Source organism: Dermochelys coriacea, chromosome 12 (genome assembly GCF_009764565.3).
Source record: "Dermochelys coriacea isolate rDerCor1 chromosome 12, rDerCor1.pri.v4, whole genome shotgun sequence".
In the NCBI taxonomy this organism is placed as follows: domain Eukaryota; kingdom Metazoa; phylum Chordata; order Testudines; family Dermochelyidae; genus Dermochelys; species Dermochelys coriacea.
This window is the reverse complement of record NC_050079.1, coordinates 17,022,876-17,042,361: the sequence shown is the minus strand read 5'-3', so window position 1 is coordinate 17,042,361 and position 19,486 is coordinate 17,022,876. Positions and strand designations below refer to the sequence as shown.

The 19,486-nt window shown below is 40.3% G+C and overlaps 1 protein-coding gene across 10 annotated transcripts in view; it reads right to left on the bottom strand.

The window, feature by feature from the left end:
- ZNF423 (zinc finger protein 423) overlaps positions 1-19,486 on the bottom strand; it is a 324,001-nt gene that overhangs the window by 266,686 nt on the left and 37,829 nt on the right. For 2 of the 10 annotated variants that reach the window (XM_043494868.1, XM_043494869.1), the window contains exon 1: positions 4,196-4,218. The exons of the other annotated variants lie outside the window; for them this stretch is intronic. The gene's annotated coding sequence lies outside the window, so the exon portion shown is untranslated. Of the gene's footprint in view, positions 1-4,195; positions 4,219-19,486 lie in introns of those variants that run through there. 10 annotated transcript variants of the gene reach the window in all.

Genomic DNA, 19,486 nt, shown 5'->3' with positions numbered 1-19,486 from the left:
AGCAGGGACTGGGAGTGGGGGCCAGGGGATGAGTTGTGGCTGGGAGTGGGGGCCAGGCCCTGGCTGGGAGCAGGGGCAGCTGCAACCAGGGGCAAGGAGGCACTCGCACTCCACCCCCTTGTGGGGGCTGGCCCAGGCCCCACCGCGTCCCCCACCCTGGACATTCCTCCATGCCCCCCTGGGGGGCAACCCCACAGTTTGGGACCACTGACAAATTCAGAATGCACCTTTTTGCAATGTACACATACCCTGAAGTCTGCAGAGAGTCTGAAACAATTTGCTCTGATAGGTGTAAACAGGCCCATTTATCTTAATGGGTTAACTCAGAAACCTAAAGATGACAATATAAAGGGCAACATTATTAACTATTTCACTGATGATCCCTTTAACAGAAAGCTCCAGCTGACACGCTAATCTTGAACTGCCTCCAGTGTCTCCTCAAGGTTCCAAAAGCTTATCTGCCCCCCATCCAGCGGCCAAATATCTATCGTCCGGCCTATCACTTCTATCATACAGTTCAATGATGTTAATACCAAAAACTGACAAAAATATTGAAAGAGGAAAAGGTGGGAGCAGCATAAAATATACTGAATTTGGTTTTTTTGTTGTTTTTTTTTTTAATTAAATGAAACTGCTAGAGAGTTCCATTCTGCTGCACTGGAGTGCTGCAGAATTCAGGGACCTTGCCACAAAAACTAGCTTCCACATAGAGTGGCGCACATTGGGCTTGACTATATTTGAAAAAGCTTTACACTGCGATGACAGCAAAGGTGCATGGAAGAAAATTCAAATTCAATGTAAATGATAAAATTTTGTGGGGATTTAGCAATTTAATGAAAAATACACATATAAGAATCATTAGAATTCATCTGGTTATTCAGCAAGATCACCTGGACTTTTGTCTACAGGGTAAGACAAGTAAACTCATCTATTGATTCAACAGTTTACATTTAAGGGAAGTAGAAAAGATTCCAAGTTAGACAACCAGGGATGCTTTGCACCAGTAATTTGAGCTAGTTCATCCACACTGAAACAACTACTGTACCACACTACTGCTGTCATCTCCAACTACAACTTTCAGTTTACTAGACATTTTGCTTGTTTGCACTGACTTTTGCCATCTAGCAAAGTCAAATTGTCTTCTTTCAGTGGTAGATGGAAGTTTGGGATTTTGTTTCCTATCTAGCTGGTTGACAGTATAGTTCTTGCTCAAGTCCCAGCACACATGATCCTATGCAGAACATTTGAAAAGCTACAAGTTCTCCTCTGAGTTTTTTCTAAACACAATTGCTTTCAGCTTTCTGAGTGGATCAGCAGAGCGCATTCTTGTTCTCCTCACCTCCATACAGGATTCAGTAAGTGGAGGCCTTTGGCCAGGATTTTTTCCTATCCTAAATAGGACTATTATATATTGTCCTTTCATGGGCCAGTAGGCCAAGAATAAGACAAGAGGGTTTACTGACATGGCTTATTTAGATAGTTCAGAGCCTAAATTCACATTAGTTCTCTAGCTGCTTTTTTCCAAAATCAGTAACAGGGTTTGGCAGTGTTTGTTTTTTGCTGGCAAAGTCAGCCTTACTGTGGAATACCCAGACTGCTATGCTCTTTAGGTCAAGGAAAAAAGGAAGAAAGAACGAAAAAAAAGTAGACGGAATTCTAAAGAAAAACAAGGAAAACACACAGAAACAGAGAGAAAGTGAGACAATTAAGGAGGAAAGATAAACAACAAAATAAGGTAGCACTAGCAGGTTTATGCAAAGAAGATCTACTTATGGGTGACAAAATCCTCCAAGAACATTAATATTCCAGCGTAATGTGCCTAGTTTCCTCCTTTCCAGACATGGCAGGGAGGAAATGAGAATCACTTAGACACACTGTTTATGAGCAATGATGGACGATCACCAAACACAGCCTGCTGATAAGTATCCATTAGCTTAAACTTCTACTGTAAAATCTGCACACAGCTAACAGACTATGGTCTTAAAATACTACAATGAAACTTAATGTAACCAAGTTAGATAAAGGGACATTCCAAAGAAAAATCTCACATCTAAATAGGAGAAAGGCTATGGGCCATTTGTAAAGGCTAATCATACCCCATGACACAGACTCCACGCCTGAATCACAAGCTATAGCACATTTATTCCCAGTCCTCATATTTAGTCTTCGTATTTCTAATTCACAATCTCCGCTGGAGATGCACATTTCCCATCAAAATCCACTATGTATAAATATACATTATAATAAAATACATTCAATATTTCTGTTTGCTCTCAGAATCAACATTTAATACAGAGAGTGCAATTAAAACCACAATGCTTAACTGGACCTATGTATGTACAAATTCCATATTTGTGGAGGAGGTCTTTTCACATGATTTTTGAAAAATCTGACCATAATGGAAAAAATATTTTTGGATTGGAAAGTTAACCCTATGGACTAGGGATTTTTAAAATAAGATACTTGGGGTTTAATCTGACAATTCCAGTTCCTTAGTTCTGGTGATGGAACAGGCTGGTGCGCATCAGTGTCTATTTCCTCATATTATTTCATTTAGGGTCTGACACAACAAGTGCGATTGGACAAGGAGCCTTATATTTCAGAGTGGCACGAAACAGCAGAGGACACTTGGCCAAACAAGGGAAATCCTTTTCACAAGTGCCAATGAGGGGAAGTTCTGGTGATACTGCCGTAATGATGATGCATATTTGGGGAAGTCTGAGATCAGCTTGTAGGGTTTACTCCTTAGTACCCTGTCCCTTCCATTATGTCGCAGAGAGCAGTCCAAGTCTTCCTGAGTGTCCTCTACCCATTTGCGCCATAGAATCATAGAATATCAGGATTGGAAGGGACCTTACAAGATCATCTAGTCCAACCCCCTGCTCAAAGCAGGACCAATCCCCATTTCCCCCCCATATCTAAATGGCCCCCTCAAGAATTGAACTCAAAACCCTGGGTTAGCAGGCCAATGCTCAAACCACTGAGCTATCCCCCATGCTGCTATGCCCCCTCCCCCTTTTGTATGACACTAGTTGTCTGTCATGTGTGACATCTGCCCCCCACATACTGCAGTTGCTTGGGATTTTATGAACTCTGCATGGGGATGGGGATCAGAAATGACCTTTCAGGCTGCTCCCCACCATTATCTTGCGTCGCACTAAGCAAAAAGCTGAGGGGCCCCCCTCTCCATTTACGTTTGTTGGGAAAGAATTAAACCTATTCTCTGAAATAAGTGAAACCCCAGCTCTTCAGTAGCTGGGGGGGGGGGAAATGAGCCGAGGACCCCATCTAAGCCCACTCAGCTTCCCTGCTTGTGCAGCCGTTGATGGAGCAGCTGCAATATAGCAGAGGGAATATAAGGTCTTGTGTCCCCTCCCCCAGAGTTCAATCAACCAGCAACTGTCCACAGAACCAGGGCGTCCCACTCAGTGGTACTTCCCACACCCCGGGGATGATTCTAAGGCTGTGCAATCCCTGCAACAGTGCAGCAAATTTAAAGCCCCAAGTCTGTAACCCTACAGTCTATTTTTTAAGTCTGTTTGGAGCCTTTGCCACACACCCAGTTCAGTGTTCCCATTTTTTTTTTTTTTTTTGGAAACCCCTTTGTGATTGCTGGCAGATGGGCCATCGTCTCTTCATGCCATGTCCTGGCACAACTGCTGCCTTCTCTTGTATTTCTCTCCCTGCCTTCTGTGTCTCTCTCTTCAGGCATTTCTGCTTGTTTCCTTTTTCTCCTTCACCTTGATTTTGCCCTTGTCTGGTTTTTACCCTCTTTCTCCCCCTTCTGTTTTTATTTTTCTAGTCTCTCCCTCTCTTTTGTTCTCCTCCCCCACAGATTGAGGTGAGGTGGGGCTTTGTCGCTTGGTTCCAGGGGCCTAGCACATGCCCAGAAGCAGCAGAGAAACAGGGGGGAGCAGGCTGCTGCCTTAGCCTGCAGCCATGAGCGGATGCTATTAAGAGCCACTGCAGGAGCAGGGAGAGGAGACAGGCACCTTATCTTCACACTCAGCCGCAAGAGCATATTTGTGGGAGAGAAGAGAAGAGATTGGGGTCATGTAGCTATCTTTGTTCCAGTGTCTCTCTCCTCTGTCCCATACCCTAGACTAGTCTTGCTGACATACCCCCCCCTCTCCAGGGAACCCATCCCACAGACAGGAAAACAGTGCCTTCGCTGTTTGGCATAGAGCTTACTCACTGAAACAAAGTGCATCCCAGGAGACATCATCTTCAACTTGTTTCAATTGGAAATTAATCTCCTTCATTTGAGGGTGGAGCGTTTTAGAGGTACCATGCTACTCAGATTCCCTAGTGAACGGACGGACGAACCACACACAAAGCAAACCACACTGCTCAGGCAGGGGATGGGTGTTCAGAATGCAGTTCAGAGAGATAAGGACTAGGGAGTAAAACATACTTCTTTAAAAGTAGCCAGGTTGAAAAAGCAATAAGGTCATCTGTAGAGAGAGACATGTAATCTAGGATAGCTATACAAAGATTCAAACCATATCATTATTATACGCATTCCTAAGGCAACTGTCACCATAGCATCTGAGCACTTTACATAAATGGTACTATGAGTAAACAGATGTTTTAAGGATCAAGTGAAACAAGGCAGCTGAAAGTGACTTTTCTCGCATTGTTCATAAAACCACACATTATTGTGTTTCAGAAAAAAAAGTTTAAATATTTTTGCTCATGATAATGGATATAATAAAGAAATTTAAGAGTTGAAATTGTAGTGATACATTCATAAGAAAAAGAAGAAAAGACCATTCAGAACAGGATTTTAACTCCACTGGACAAATTCAGAGTTGTTGTAAAAGTATCTTACTAGCCTAAGGGACCCCAAGTGGGTGTAATTTACATAAAGAGCTAGAAGACGGGGGAGAGCAGGAAACACAACTGACAGGAGGATGTAAGAAGACACATGCAGTCCCACACTACACACACACGCTAACTTACAACTTCTTACACCTTCTTCTGGACTTTAGCCTGCAAGTTACAAACTTAGCCTGCCTACTACCTCCTCACTGATATGTGGCTCACTCCATCTCATACATCACCTCTGAATTGACCTCACATCTTCCTTATGATGTCCTGAAACTATCACTAACAATAGCACAGTCATACCATGGCAAGCAAATAACCCAAAAATGCATGCTATTTAAGGCTATGTTTTAGTCAGGGGTATTATTTATATTGGACAGGTCATGGGCAGTAAACAAAAATTCACAGCTCGTGACCTGTCCATGACTTTTACTATATACCCCTAACTAAAACTAGGGTGGGGGGCCATGGGTGCTTGGGGGGGGACAGCCTGGGGGTGTTGCAGGTGCTGGAGGGGGTGGTCCAGTACCCCCTCTGGTGCTGGGGGGGGGCAGAAAGCAGCATGCAGTCTGGGACCCGCACTGGTGCCACAAGCTCCGGCTCTGCAGTTCCCATTGGCTAGGAACTGCATGGAGAGTTTGGTCTTTTGAGAAAAATTCACCCTGAGGTAAACGCCGCCCCGCACCCCAACCCCCAACCATGAGCCCCCTCCCACACACCCAAACCCAGGCTTCGGCAGCCCCATAGCCAGCATCGGCCACTGCAGAAGTCATGGAGGTCACAGAAAGTTACGGAATCCGTAACTTTCATGACAGACACACAGCCTTAGCTATACTGGGTTGAGGATTCCGTCCTATCACTGCTACTCAATAGTATCATGTTTTCTGACTTACTTAGGAAGACATAAAGGAACTGACCCATGTGATTTGGAGTAAAAACTCAAAGAAGAGAGTTCAGTGCTTGACATGGTCTCATCAATAACATCTCTCCCCCCGATCCTATTTTCAGTAGATTGTAAATATTCTTTTCTTCTCTTTCGTTACAGAACACTGACTTTGGATATATTTGCCAGTGCTTCATGTCATCCCCATAAGCCTTTTCTTCTGATGCCACTTTTCCCATTATGGGCCTGCTCCAAAGCAGGTAGAAGTCAATGAAATCCACTGATTTTGGATCAGGCTCTATATATCTTAAGCCTGATCTTGTTTATGATGACAGGAGAACCAGAATTGTCCGCTTCTCCCCACTCTGATATTGGAGTCCAGCAACTCAAATACTTCAGCTCTTCTGGCCACCTACTGCTACAACCATTCTGGACCATCAAAATGGCTACTCCCCCCTTTTCCCTCCCCTTGCCCCAAATTTCCTCATTACAAAACTTGCAATTTTACATGGAAAGTTTGGTCTTTCAGGAAAAATTCACACAACACAGATAAATAGGATAGAAATCCATCCATCCATTCATTTAATCAGTGGCAATGATCATGGAGAGGTTTATAAAGTGACACCACACATGGAAAATGTATTCTTACAAAGGTTTTATTATTTTACTTGGTAATTGTGACCAGAGGATTCACTGTATTCTTTTTAAAAAGTCCATATATGCTAAAGTGAGTTTCAGCAGAAGGCAGCGTTTGCCACCCCGAGCACTCCATTTGGCAAGTTCACCTTTTAAATATCTCATTCATCACTGAAGGCTATTAATCATCCCGGGGGCGGGGGGAGGAAGAAATCTTCAGCCAGATTTCTACACTTCTGCCTAAAAAAATACACTGAGTTTTGCTGCTAGTCCTTCAAACTTAGAAATTTTTTAAGTGGCCAGCTATTTTTCCGGAATGAGTAGCACAGAACAAGAAAAGAGAAAAGGTTTTTCCTGACAAGCCATTTTAATTACAGCTATGAGAGCTTAGAAAAACCCACCTGGTGAGTGAAGTTATTTCTTCCAGCTTCCTTCCCTCTTAAAACTGGTCTCTCTAAGAAAAAACAAAAATCTCCAAATGCATAAATATGCAGAGATTTCAGAGCTGCTTTGCTCTAATCACAGGGACTGGCCCTGCTCCCCTTGAAGTCGTCAGATTTGTTCAATGGGAACAAGAGCAGGCCCTTAATGGTTGAACAGCACGGTTTTCACAAGCTTTTCTGAGTGAATACAGGTTGTAGAGGATTGTTCACAGGAGTTCACTTCTCTGGCAAACAGCTTGCTATGGCGCTTTGTGTGTGTGGTGGGGGGGGATAATACTCCCCAAGCTCTCTCTCTGCTTTCTCCCCAGATAAAATATATGTATCTTAAGAAAAAATGTGCATTTATGATCATTTCTGGTTCATAAGTCCTGTTGTAATAATAAAACAATACACAATTTGGTACTCGCTCTTAAATACCAATAGAAAGATTTTGTCTTGCTTGTATACAAGCCAATATATTTTGGCAAGGAAATAGAAAAATATATAATACGGGAGTCAAATATACATGAAAGGACGAGTAAAAGTAAGACTTAAGGACAGCAGAACACACATTAGGAACCTGGCACCTAATTCTGCATCCTTATTCCTGTGAATAGCTCTGTATAATTCTATGAAACTATGTATGTGAGCAAGAGCTGCAGGCCCCATCATGGGTAAATGGTACACACTTTACCATAATATTTCTTATTTGGGTCAAGAGAAATACCCCAATAGAAGATTTTTTTTCTGATCTTGAAAGGTAGGGTTTGTTAGCTGCATTAAAGTGAAACTAAAATGAAGGAGAGAAAATTTTATATACCGCAATTTACTCCCCTTCTCTGCTATAATGTCAATTAATTTGAGGAAAAAACCAACCCTGCCACCATAAAGTGAAACTAATAATTTTATACCCTTTAACAACCTGTCCTCAGTGCTAACATACTGTAAATAAATTTCAAATCTTGTTATACACATAGTTCATTTTAAACAAAGCTAAAAGGGGAACATGCTTCTCATTGAAAACTGGCATATATACAAAAAAAAGGCGGGGTGGGGAGAGGGGAAGAGCTGGCTTTTAAAACCTTATTCCAAGCCCAATTTTTTTATTCATATAAACTTCCAACTCAAATAAAACAGAGAGACCTGTTCCAAAAATGTTATAATTCTGAATGGATTTTCCCCAGTGTAGAAGTAATAATATTTTTACATTTAAAAGATCCACTGCTTTAATAAGTGTGATTTGTGTATTTAGAAAATTCATTAGAGCAGACATTTCCAGACATTTCTGGATTTCTTTATTTAAATTTATTTATTTAAATATTTATCCTAATTTGGATATACTACTTCAAAAGAATGCTTAGAGCTTCCCAGCTCCTTAGTCACACACTAATAACATCTAATAATTAATAAAGAATGTAAATTCTTAACTCCCCGAACTATTTCAAAACTTACTATCTGTAAGCTAAATGTCATGTCTTACTTACAGATATCTGCATTACTTTGGTTCATAAAACACTGAAGGGATATGTCCTTATCTTGCTCTTCTACATGAAGTGAAATTCATCCCTGCTGTAACTACCCAAAATCAAAACTAAACTGATGCGCTATCAAATAATCTCTTCCATAAGATTTTGAGAGTTGGGGGCTGTAGTGGGGGCCACATTTTTGGTCAGTTTAGATGTAAAACTTTGTGCCAATTTGTTGGAATGAAGCCTCAATTGCACATCCAAGTCAGGTAACTGACCTGTAAATGCATCTTATAACTGCCATTTGTGCAAGCATTTTTGCATACAACTGAAACGCATCTGCATTTGCAAATCTAAATGATTTAAAAATCTAACAATGCACCTTTACAAATATTTAAAAGATAGGAAAGACTGAAAATAAAATCGGAAGTTGTGGAATGGAAGCAAAATGTTCAATTTATGCATGAATGTAATGCTTGGGAAAGTGAGACTAATAGTACTAGCACAGAACTATCAAGACACTGGGAAAACATCCTCACTCAACCACTGATTTCTGCAAACACATCTTAATCTGGCCTTCAGTGCACCTCCCATACCTTTCCTGAACTGCTCAAGGACAGGGACTGCAAGTGAGTCAGCGCTATCTGAAAGGGTTTAATCAATCCTTGCAACTTTTGTTGGAAGCGATACAGCCTGATGTGTATTGTGAAGGATCCACTCTGAAGAGTTCCTTTTTCAGTTTTCCTCATGTTCGTGATATTCTCAGTCATGTTTATTTGCTCTTTTGAATTCTTGTTTTCTGTGGAGAGGGGAGATTCAAAGAAAGACAGTTTCTTGGAACTACTGTTAGACCTGAAAAACTCTACATAGAGCCAAACACCACATTAAGGGGATACCCGAACTAACTTTTCCCCCCCAAAAAAATCATCATCATTTCAAAATACAAGAAATCAGCCACTCCAAGTTGGTATGTACCAGATAAGTGTTCTAAACTAGATTCAAAATAAATTTTCCACATCAGAAACATACACAGAAGCAAGCTCTCCCTCTTGCTAAAACAGATTATAAATTGTGTTAGGCAATTTGACTATAAGACAGGTCAGTTTAGAACTAGCTCTAACTGGAATTCCTGCAATCTGCAATATTCTCTTCCTCAAAGCCCAAGTAGAAGTCAGAAAAAAGGAGAAAAATTCCTACCTTTCAGAATGAAGAATTTTTTTCCAATCTGATCTTACAACCAAAAGCTACGCTAATGTTTTATGCATGAGGCAAACATGGATAACTTGTAGGTAATGTCTGTTTGAAATTAATTTTTACCTATAGCTGATGACGGGTCACTAAATAGAATTCCTCTAAAACTTCTGTAATGAAACCTTTAGAGATTTCAGATACACTGCTATTTATTCCATAGCAATAGGATTTGTTTGTTGCTTTCCCTATTTTCTGATAGATTTACATCGTGTTATTATTAAGAATTATGGTAATAGAAAGTTATACTCTACTATCTAGCACAGATATCATTAGCTAAATAAAAGCAATGAACCAGGAGAAACAGCGATCCAGGAATTGTTCAAACACTGCTATTTTAGTGACAGGATTCACTATCTCCACTCTTTTTGTGAGAGTTAGGGACAGTGTGGTGTTCTAGTAACCACAGTTTATATTAGCACTGACTGCTTTTAAGTACTGACTGCTTAAGTGAACTGGTCAATCACGTGTGTATCTTCCTATTGATTAGAATGTTGACCTGTAATCAGCATAGGAGGCAAACATCCTTCCTTCCCTGTGATGTCTTTTCTTTGTTATAAACGTGAAATGGCTGCTTTTCATTAGAAGCAGGATTTCGTGACAAGCCCTTATGTCTGTACAGTGAGAAGCACAATTTCATAAATAAAAATAAATAATAATTGTACTGCACAACTTTACAGGCAGGTGTAAGGTTACGGTTAACTGCATGCTTGTTCCTGGTGTTAACCTTTTTGCAAGGTTCTTGATCGGCAAGGTTGAAGGCTTCCTTTTGCATTTTCTAATGTTCTATCTTCTTTGAACTCCCCACAGTCACCCTAGACATATTATAGGTGCTGACAGGTGAGTCCATAAATCCCTTATATTCTGAAAGGCCGGGGGAAAATAATACAGTTACCTTCCTGTAACTGTTGTTCTTCGAGATGTGATGCAGACATGTATTCTGTTTGGGTGTGCGCGTCCTATGCGCCAAGAGCCAGGAACTTTGCCTATCAATAAGCATAGGAGTGACACTCAGGCCCTGAGACAGTATCCTCTCCCCTGGCCCATGTAGGGCAGTACTGCCCCAATTCCCTCAGTTGCTTTACACAAACACCAGAAGTGCGGACTCCAATGCAGAGGGGATGGAGGGTGGGTTGTGGAATACACATCGCATCACATCTCGAAGACAACCGTTACAGGTAGATGCAGTTGTGTATTCTGGGTCTATTCTAAGATGTGCAAAGATGTATTTCAGGACGTGAGGCTTATAGTCTACATAAAGACAGGTTTCAGAGTAGCAGCCGTGTTAATCTGTATTCGCAAAAAGAAAGGAGTACTTGTGGCACCTTAGAGACTAACAAATTTATTAGAGCATAAGCTTTCGTGAGTGAGCTGTAGCTCACGAAAGCTTATGCTCTAATAAATTTGGTAGTCTCTAGGTGCCACAAGTACTCCTTTTCTTTTTGCAGTCTACATAAAGAAGGACTGCAGGACTGCCTTTCCAAAGTTTGCATGTGATCTGGATGCAAGCCATAGTGGCATAGTGACTTGAAAAAATATGCATAGAGGATGAAGTGGCCATGGTGAAATGTCCAATAGAAGAAAGTCATTTACAAATGCTGTTGATATTATATGAGCTCTCATGGAATGAGCTAATACCTTCTAAGGAGGCATAGCCTAGACTACTTCATATACTGTCATGATATGGAAAAAGTTATCCACCTGGAGATTTGTCTGCAAAGAGATCACTTAACTGGTCATTTGGTCTGTATATGGAACAAACAGACATGGTGAGGAACAGAAAAGTTTAGATCTGTCCAGATAAAAAGCTAGACATCGCCTGACATACAAAGTGTGAGATGGGGTTGAATGTGGCTTAGGGAAGAACACTTGTAGATATACAACCTTGGTTCAAATGAAACTGGGAAACCATCTTAGATAAAAACTTAGGGTGTGGCCACAGGGTTACTTTGTCTTTGGAAAATTATGTGTACGGAGGCTTCGCCATCAAAGATTGTAACTCGCAAACTCTCCTTGCAGACGATATCGCCACAAGGCAGGCAGTATTCTGACACAAAAGGGAGAAAAGTTGCCAGAGGCTCTAATGAAAATCCCGTAAGAGTCACTAAAACAGTATTAAGGTCCCACAAAGGAACCAGCTTTTTAATTGGTGAGTGGAGATGAGTGACTCCTTTTAAGAACCTCACCACCATGGGGTTTGAAAACCCCTGACCTCCCATGGATAGGTGGATGAAATGCCAAAATCACACCAGGTGGATTCTCAATTAACTAAGTGCAAGGCCAAGACTGAAGGTGTAAACATTACCAAAGATGTCCTCCTGGACATAACCACACATTGATTGAACTCCATGGGCTAATGACCATACGGAGAACCCCTTCCACTAGACCAAATAGACCACCCTGGTGGAGGGCCCCCTGCTGTTAAGCAATGCCTCTGAACATTGTTCCTCCTCTAATCCTGGCCAAGGCATCCATCACATCCAGGGCTGCCTGCAGTGATACTGTGGTCACCAAACAGCCCTCCAAAATGAACATGTTGAACTCTGCCCTAGAGGCTTAAAACAACTTGACCATCAATTTAGATATGGCTGCCAAATTGACAAAAATCATATTTTAAGAGCAATGCTGTCTTTGCGTGTAGATGTACATCTTTCCTGCCGAGCCCATCATTTGCTGCAGTCACCACCAGGGAGTTAGGGGCCAGGTGGGAATAGAAATGCTCAGACCCTTGTGTGGGAACAAGTATCATTTCTCAGATGCTTCACCACAGTGAGCAGCGGACACTTGGGGTATTCCAGAGGGTCTTTGTAGACTCCAGAAGAGTCTCATTTATTGGGAGGACTACTCTCCCTGTTGCTGATGGTTGGAGAATACGTGTATTCTCCTGGAGGAATTCTGCCTGGAAACCCAAGCCAATGGCCATATACCTCAGGAAGTCCTGATACACCTTAAACTCCAATAAAGATGAAGAGTCTCACACAGAAGAATTATCCGGGGAGGAGAAGGCGGCGGCGGCATTTTGTTGTGTCAACATCAGATAATATTCTTGTACCACAGGATGCGGTCGGAAGGGCCCCACAGAACCAGAGGGAACAGATTCAGCGGTCACGGGAGCCACTCTCAGGAGCAATGATCTTGCTCTAGAGCAGGTTTGAAGAGTAGGACCTCAGGGGACTCAGGAGTGTCCCAGCGATTCCAAGGAGGCCATGTAGGCAAAGTCCCAGTCCCCTGTAGGACAGATGCCAATTTGGTTCCAAGAGCCAGCCCTGATGGAGCAAACAACCAGTCAGATTCGGTTGAAGCCCAATAAAGAGGAAGCATTGGTGCTGAAGAGAAATGAGGAATCAGCACCATCACACCAAGTGAGATATAGTCCCACTTGCCACTGAGGGAGGCACTGGCACCAAGGCCAGTACCAAACTTGATGATGGGATTTGCTGCCAAAACAATGGCAGTGCTGAAGGATGCCCCAGCATTTAAGGGGGCCTTTGGTGCTGGGCCTGGCCTCAACTCCACAGTCTGTGGCCCAAGAATCCGGGGATTGAGAGGCAAAGCAGGTCTGATGCTGCCTGGTATGCCATCAGCGTGGAGACGGTTGGCACTGGCGCTGATATTGGTGGTACTCAGATGCCCTATGGCCAGAGTCAACAATACGGGCCCTCGCTGCTCTAACTGGAGGATGCTTAGATAGACCTGCTCCAACTCGCATGCTGGAGGGAATATAGTGCCGATCAACACTCCTCTTACAAGAGGAGAGGGACTCTCCCTGAGCTCTGGAATGGTTCCAGTTTGTTTTAGGAGACCTTTTCCTCACCACACCAAAGGGAGGTGAATCGGGGTGGGGGAACACCAGCGCCTGAATGTGGAGTGGCATCACTTACTGGGTCCAAAGGCAACTGCTGATCAGACAACGGCTCAGTGCCGAAGTGAGTCTCATGGCCTCCTCCAGAAGGTACTGTTTCAAACCACAAATCTCTCACCACCTCTCATCTTTGTGAACGTGCTGCAGATGGAGCACCTCTCTAACGTGTCCCTCACAGAGGCACAGCGAGCACTTCATGTGGAGCTTGCTGTAAGGGATGTCTTCACCTGCACCTCCACCCCCACTACATGACAGACAATACTTGAACCCCGGTGAGGGCATCATACAGGGCAGCCAACTGCTCTAGCTAATACTAAATTAAACACTTAACTAAATCTAAGGTACTACCACTACAACATACAAGAAAAAGTTCTCACAAACTGAGACAAAAGTGTGAGCTGAAGACAACACACAGAACTCCAACTCTAGGCCATGGGCAGTAAGATGGAACTGAGGGATCAGGGCTTATACAGTCAAGGGAGGGGCTACAGCCGCAGGGCATGAGCACCACCCCTATGGGTACTGCTAGGCAAATTCTCTGGCTCCAGTGTGTGAGGCACTGTCCTCCCACACAGAATACACGGCTGCATCTACTCAAAGAACAACTCTTTTATTCCAAATTCAATTTGTTTTTCTTCTGTACCTTTAAGTATGGGGCTTGTCTGAGATTCTGGTTTTCAGACAAATTGTCTCTATTTTATATTGTTAAGTTTTGAAATTCTTCTTGCTCACTAGGGGTCCAATCCCACATTATGAATAAGGACTTCAACTCCCACTGACTTGAATTTGTGATGAACTTTTCACTGCAATAGCTTATGAGTGTGCTTAAAAAAAAACCCAAACACCTACCCTCTCAGTATTAGTGGAATAAGCAATGGGTAAATATAAAATATTGTAGTAAACTTCTACTGAGGTTAATGAACCAACATTTGACTTCTCATTGAGAAAGTGAATGCCCTATAAAAAGTAAATGTCTGATTAATAATTGCTGCAGCAAGCAGGATGTGCTGAACTCCCACTTTCTTCTTCTCACACAACATCATACAGGGCACAACTCATCTTACCGATCTCTCTCTTTAGAAAGTAAACACCAATCCTCCCTTTTCTACGCCAAGTCATTGCTTGCAATCTCTTATTTCCTGAACAGATAAGCCAGATAACAAAATTTGTACCCAAAATTAAAAACCCTACTCTTACTATATTAAGCGTGCCCCAGTGGTGAAGGGAGAATTTTTCAGTATGTCCAAAGAATAAACATCTCTATAGTAAAACCCTTATTCTTTCTCATCAAAAACACCCAATGTGTGCAAGAATACTAGGCTTGGAAACAATCTACTCAGCAATTTATAAAGCATCTTTCCTTAAATCTTATTTAAGGGTGTGACTTGATTTTTGGCAAATATAGATATTTATGTTCCAGAATAAGAATTTAAGTAGATTCCTTTGGAAGCAGTAACTACAGCACACACTGCACTCAAGGTTAAAACAGTTTTTTAGTCTCTTCTTGTATTGTAGCACACCTGGAAGAGCTGGTGTATGTTCTAGTGTCCTTAAAATATGAAAATAAGCACACATTGTAAAATAACTTTTACAAACACTCAGAAGCTTTTAAGTTGTCCCAAACTCATTTATTTGTGATATAATATTTTAATGTGCTTCTCTTAAAAATCAATAACAAAAAGGAAATTAAAATGAATGATTTTCATACACTTAGTTGGGCTCTTTTTAAAGCCAGCTTCTGTTTAAAGCCACAAGTTGATTCCAATAAAGCACCATGTTTGCTCACATTGGGTCCAACTCTAAAGTCCTTTTAAGAGTTTGAGCATACATAACTGGAGTCAATGGGAATTTGGTCTGAGTAAGGAATTCTGTTTCAACTAAATTCATCAATGACTTAAATGGTAGTTTAAGTGGGTCATAAACAGATGTAAATGGTAACAATTTAACTTGCACAACCTGACAGTTAGTGAGTGTATAAGAAAGTATAACTTGCATGTTGAGGAGACGAAAGAGACTAGCAGAAAAAGCAACTAACAGGAGACACTGAAATAACACAGCCCTTTTTTATTTTAATCTTAGCACTTTCCTGTTCTACGATCCACCCATATGTAATTGCAACACTGCAATTCACTGATGAATTGGCCACAGACTTCCAGAGGATGAAATTTTTGTCCTACATATTTATTCCCTGCTCTATCACACACTTCCCATTTGACTTTGGGCAAGTCATTTAGCCTTTCTGTGCCTCAGTTCCCCATCAGTAAAATAGGGATAGCAGCACTGACCTACCTCACAGGGGAGTTCTGAGGAGAAATACATTAAAGATTGGGAAGCACTTTGTGATCTATTGATGAAAAGCATTACATAAGAAAAAGGTATCATCTATCATTATTGTATTCAACTGAGCCATCTTTTCTCTCATGTAAAAAGTAGTTACCAGCCATGAAGTACCAGCCATGTTTAGCCTGAATGCTGAAGTCAAAAGAATAATGTCCTACTAGTTTTATATTTTAAGATGACCTTAGGCCTAATTGTTTAAGAACCCCCACAAATCACTAAGGCCCGGTCTATACACAGTTTTTGCCCTGATTTAATTATTTTAGATAGGAACGCGATTTAAAAAACAAAAAAAAGCATCCTAAATCAGTGGTTCTCAACCAGGGGTACATGAGCTCAAGTTTTAAAGAACTACATGTACCCCTGGAGGTATGCAGAGGTCGTCCAGGGCATACATCAACTCATCTAGCTATTTCCCAAGTTTTACAACAGGCTACATAAAAAGCACTAGCAAAGTCAATACAAACTACAATTTCATACAATGACTTGTTTATACTGCTCTATATACACTATATACTGAAATGTAAGTAAAATATTTATATTCCAATTGATTTATTTTATAACTACATGTTAAAATGAGAACATAAGCCTTTTTTCAGTAATAGCATGCTGTGACATTTCTGTATTTTTATGTCTGATTTTGTAAGCAAGTAGTTTTTAAGTGAGGTGAAAGTAGGGGGGTACGCAAGACAAACCAGACTCCTGAAAGGGATACAGTAGTCTGGAAAGGTTGAGAGCCACTGCCCTAAATCAGAAGATGCAGTCAAACCAGTATAAAGGTGTCTTACACCAGCCAAGCTTATTCACCTTCCCATATGGGAATAAGCTATACTGATAAAAGGCACCTTTCTACCTGTATAACTGTGTCCACCACTAGGGAAACTGTTTTGCTTTAACTATACCAGTATCAAGCAGATATGATTAAGCAGTACAAAAACTGTGCAGACAAGTCCTAAATGAGATTAAAGGGCCATTTAAAAGTGCTTTCCACTTGCACAAGTTTCAAGCTGGTATCCCAAACCAAATCCTGTAAAAGTAGTACAATTTTTTTTCAGCTGCAGACACATCTATAAAAGACAAAACTTATTTAAAGAGATATAGGGTGGGATTTTAAATAGCAACTAAGTGACTTAAAGAGCTCAGGTCTTAAAGAGCCACAAAGTCAATACACTCTAACTTACACAGGCACTTTTGAAAATCAAACCCACAGTTCGCTGTGTTCAGTAACACTTTCTAAATGTTGTTAGCTGCAGAAATTTACTTTTCTGGAATAGTTACCAGCTGTTTGTTACATCTGGGGAGCAGGGTAGTTTGGTTAGGGTTTCTTAGTATTTCAACACTGCAAAACAGTTTGGTTAAAATATTTTGTCAACATTCACTGGAAAGAACACAAATGAACCTCACTTCCTTTCTACTGTGGCTGTGTCGTCATCAAAATATCAGTTGGCAGCTTGGGGGTTTAATATCATCATTTTCAAACTTGTGACAGAAAATATTTTCAAAACTAAAATCAAATAAATAAGGCAAATTTTAATAAAGGAAAAAAATACCCACAACAAAATGTCTAGTGAGCTTGTTTTGATCAACTTTTGTTCCTACAATTTTACAATATAATATTTGTCTGTGTTAAGAAATCATATTCTTAATAACCTGAATATATGCATGTTCCTTCTCTTATTAAATAAGATTCAAGAATACCCCCCTGGAAGGGAGGGAGGAGGAAAGGGGAGAGGCAAATGAAAGAGAAATTTAACAAGGAAGACCAAAAAAAACCCAAACAAACAAAAAAAACTTAAAACTCCTGCAATAACAGAAGGAGAATTTCATTTGACTGTTAACAAAAATTGAACTAGAATCATCTGGTTCTATCCTAGCTATTAACACTAATTCTTTATTTATAGTGCACAGCTTTGATCAAGCTATAGGTTCCATACACTACCAAACATTTCATTTAAAATATATGGCATTAAATTGGTCTCCAACTGCTTATGCCATAGTCTCCTGCCATTCTACATTTTCTTAAACCTTGGAGTCCAATTCACAAATGAAGTCTGATTATTTTATTCTTAATATAATATAGATTGGATGCGATTTATTTCAAATCTGCCAAAAAGAGATTGTTTCAAAGCAGTCTTGTACATGTTTATAGTCTAAGAACAAAAATGTAAATTTAATAAAATCTGAGAGTTTGAAAAATTAAATCATTTAGCAGCAAGGCTAAGAACAGCTTACATGTATACTGAGAAACTATTCTGAAAAAGCCCCAAAGGGCAGACAAGAAAAATTAGAGCCCACCTGCTCGCCAAATTTTTATTCTATAACTGTTCGTAGAAAAAAAAATGGATTTTGTGTCCATCTACTTAACTGAAGGAAGGGTTTGAAAAAAAGACTGCTCCCAAATTAGGATATAGTGATAGAAACTCATTTTTTGTTGGAACTATGAACTAGCTTTATCCATTACACAGAAAAGAATTCACAAGTGGACTCTTGATTGCCCATGATAATTAACTTAATGTTTTTAACAAAAAGTCAGTTAAAAAAATTCTAACATTAGAATGAGCAGTGCTTTTCTTTAATCTTCTGTGCCCCTGAACAGCACAGATACGTTGGTTGTTTCTTTCTGGGGTAAAGGCCAGTAGCACATTAGATATAAATTCTGTCTCTATGTCCTCCAAGAAAGAAAGACACACATTTTTAATCGCAGTGGTTTGTGTAATTGTAATAAAAAGTTCTGGAGTTTATATGTTCCTAAAAGTAGACAGGCCTAGCTCTCCAGCCACTCAGTAGGACTCATTACAAATATTTTTTAAATCTCAATATAATCTACTCGTAATGCGAACAATTGTTCTCTGTGCTGGATATTAAAGAACAGGTTACAGGTGAAAATAAAAGATTTTGAAAGAGTAAATTCATCCAAACAAACCATTCTATTTTAACGATGAAGTGAGCACAACAATAGCTATAAATACTAAGATACTAGTCTTTATATTCCTCACATTTTCTTCAGAATAAGTTAATGCCAACATTTTAATTTGAGATTCACAGGCTGCTTCATAATAAATGTGATTCTGGGATTTGGTTGGTTGAAGTCAGGCATTTGCTTATAGAACTCAGATGGGAAATTCTAGTGACAAAATGAATATATTGCCATGCAAACCTTCTATGTTTATCCATAGTACTGTATCTACAACATGAAAATGAAAGACTAGAAATAAAAAGAAGTGGAATTGATTGGATGGGCATAAAGCAGTTAACGAAAAGAAAGCAGCAGAAATACTTACAGTATCTAACAGTTACATATACGGCCCAATTAGAGTTTAAGACCACCAGAGTAATCGATGGTTGGTAAGTGTTCAAGAGACTACTTTAAACAAGTAGAAGCTGATAAGGAGATTGACATCACAGAATGGTAAAGTAAGTGAGCTTTAGTAAGAAGGTGAGCGGTTTCTCCATTCCTCATGCACCCAAAATTCTCACTGTTAGCATCACACCCATATTATTCAAAAAGATAAGTCCAAGTTTTCATGAGGTTTGGTCTTTGTTCCTAAATTTGTCCAATACATTAATAAACATATAACACACACACACATGAAGTACAGTAGTATTTTTAATATATATTAAAGTTAATGGTCTCCCTTCTTATAGACACGCACAAATATATAATTATCGAGGTGCTAATAACAAATCCGATTAGGGTTGTGCTCTAAAATGGGGCATAAATTCCTATTTAACTGTAAAAAGTAGTGTCCAAACCGTGTGACATTTCTCACAGGTTCATTTTCATGTTGTGAATTTTCTCAACAAT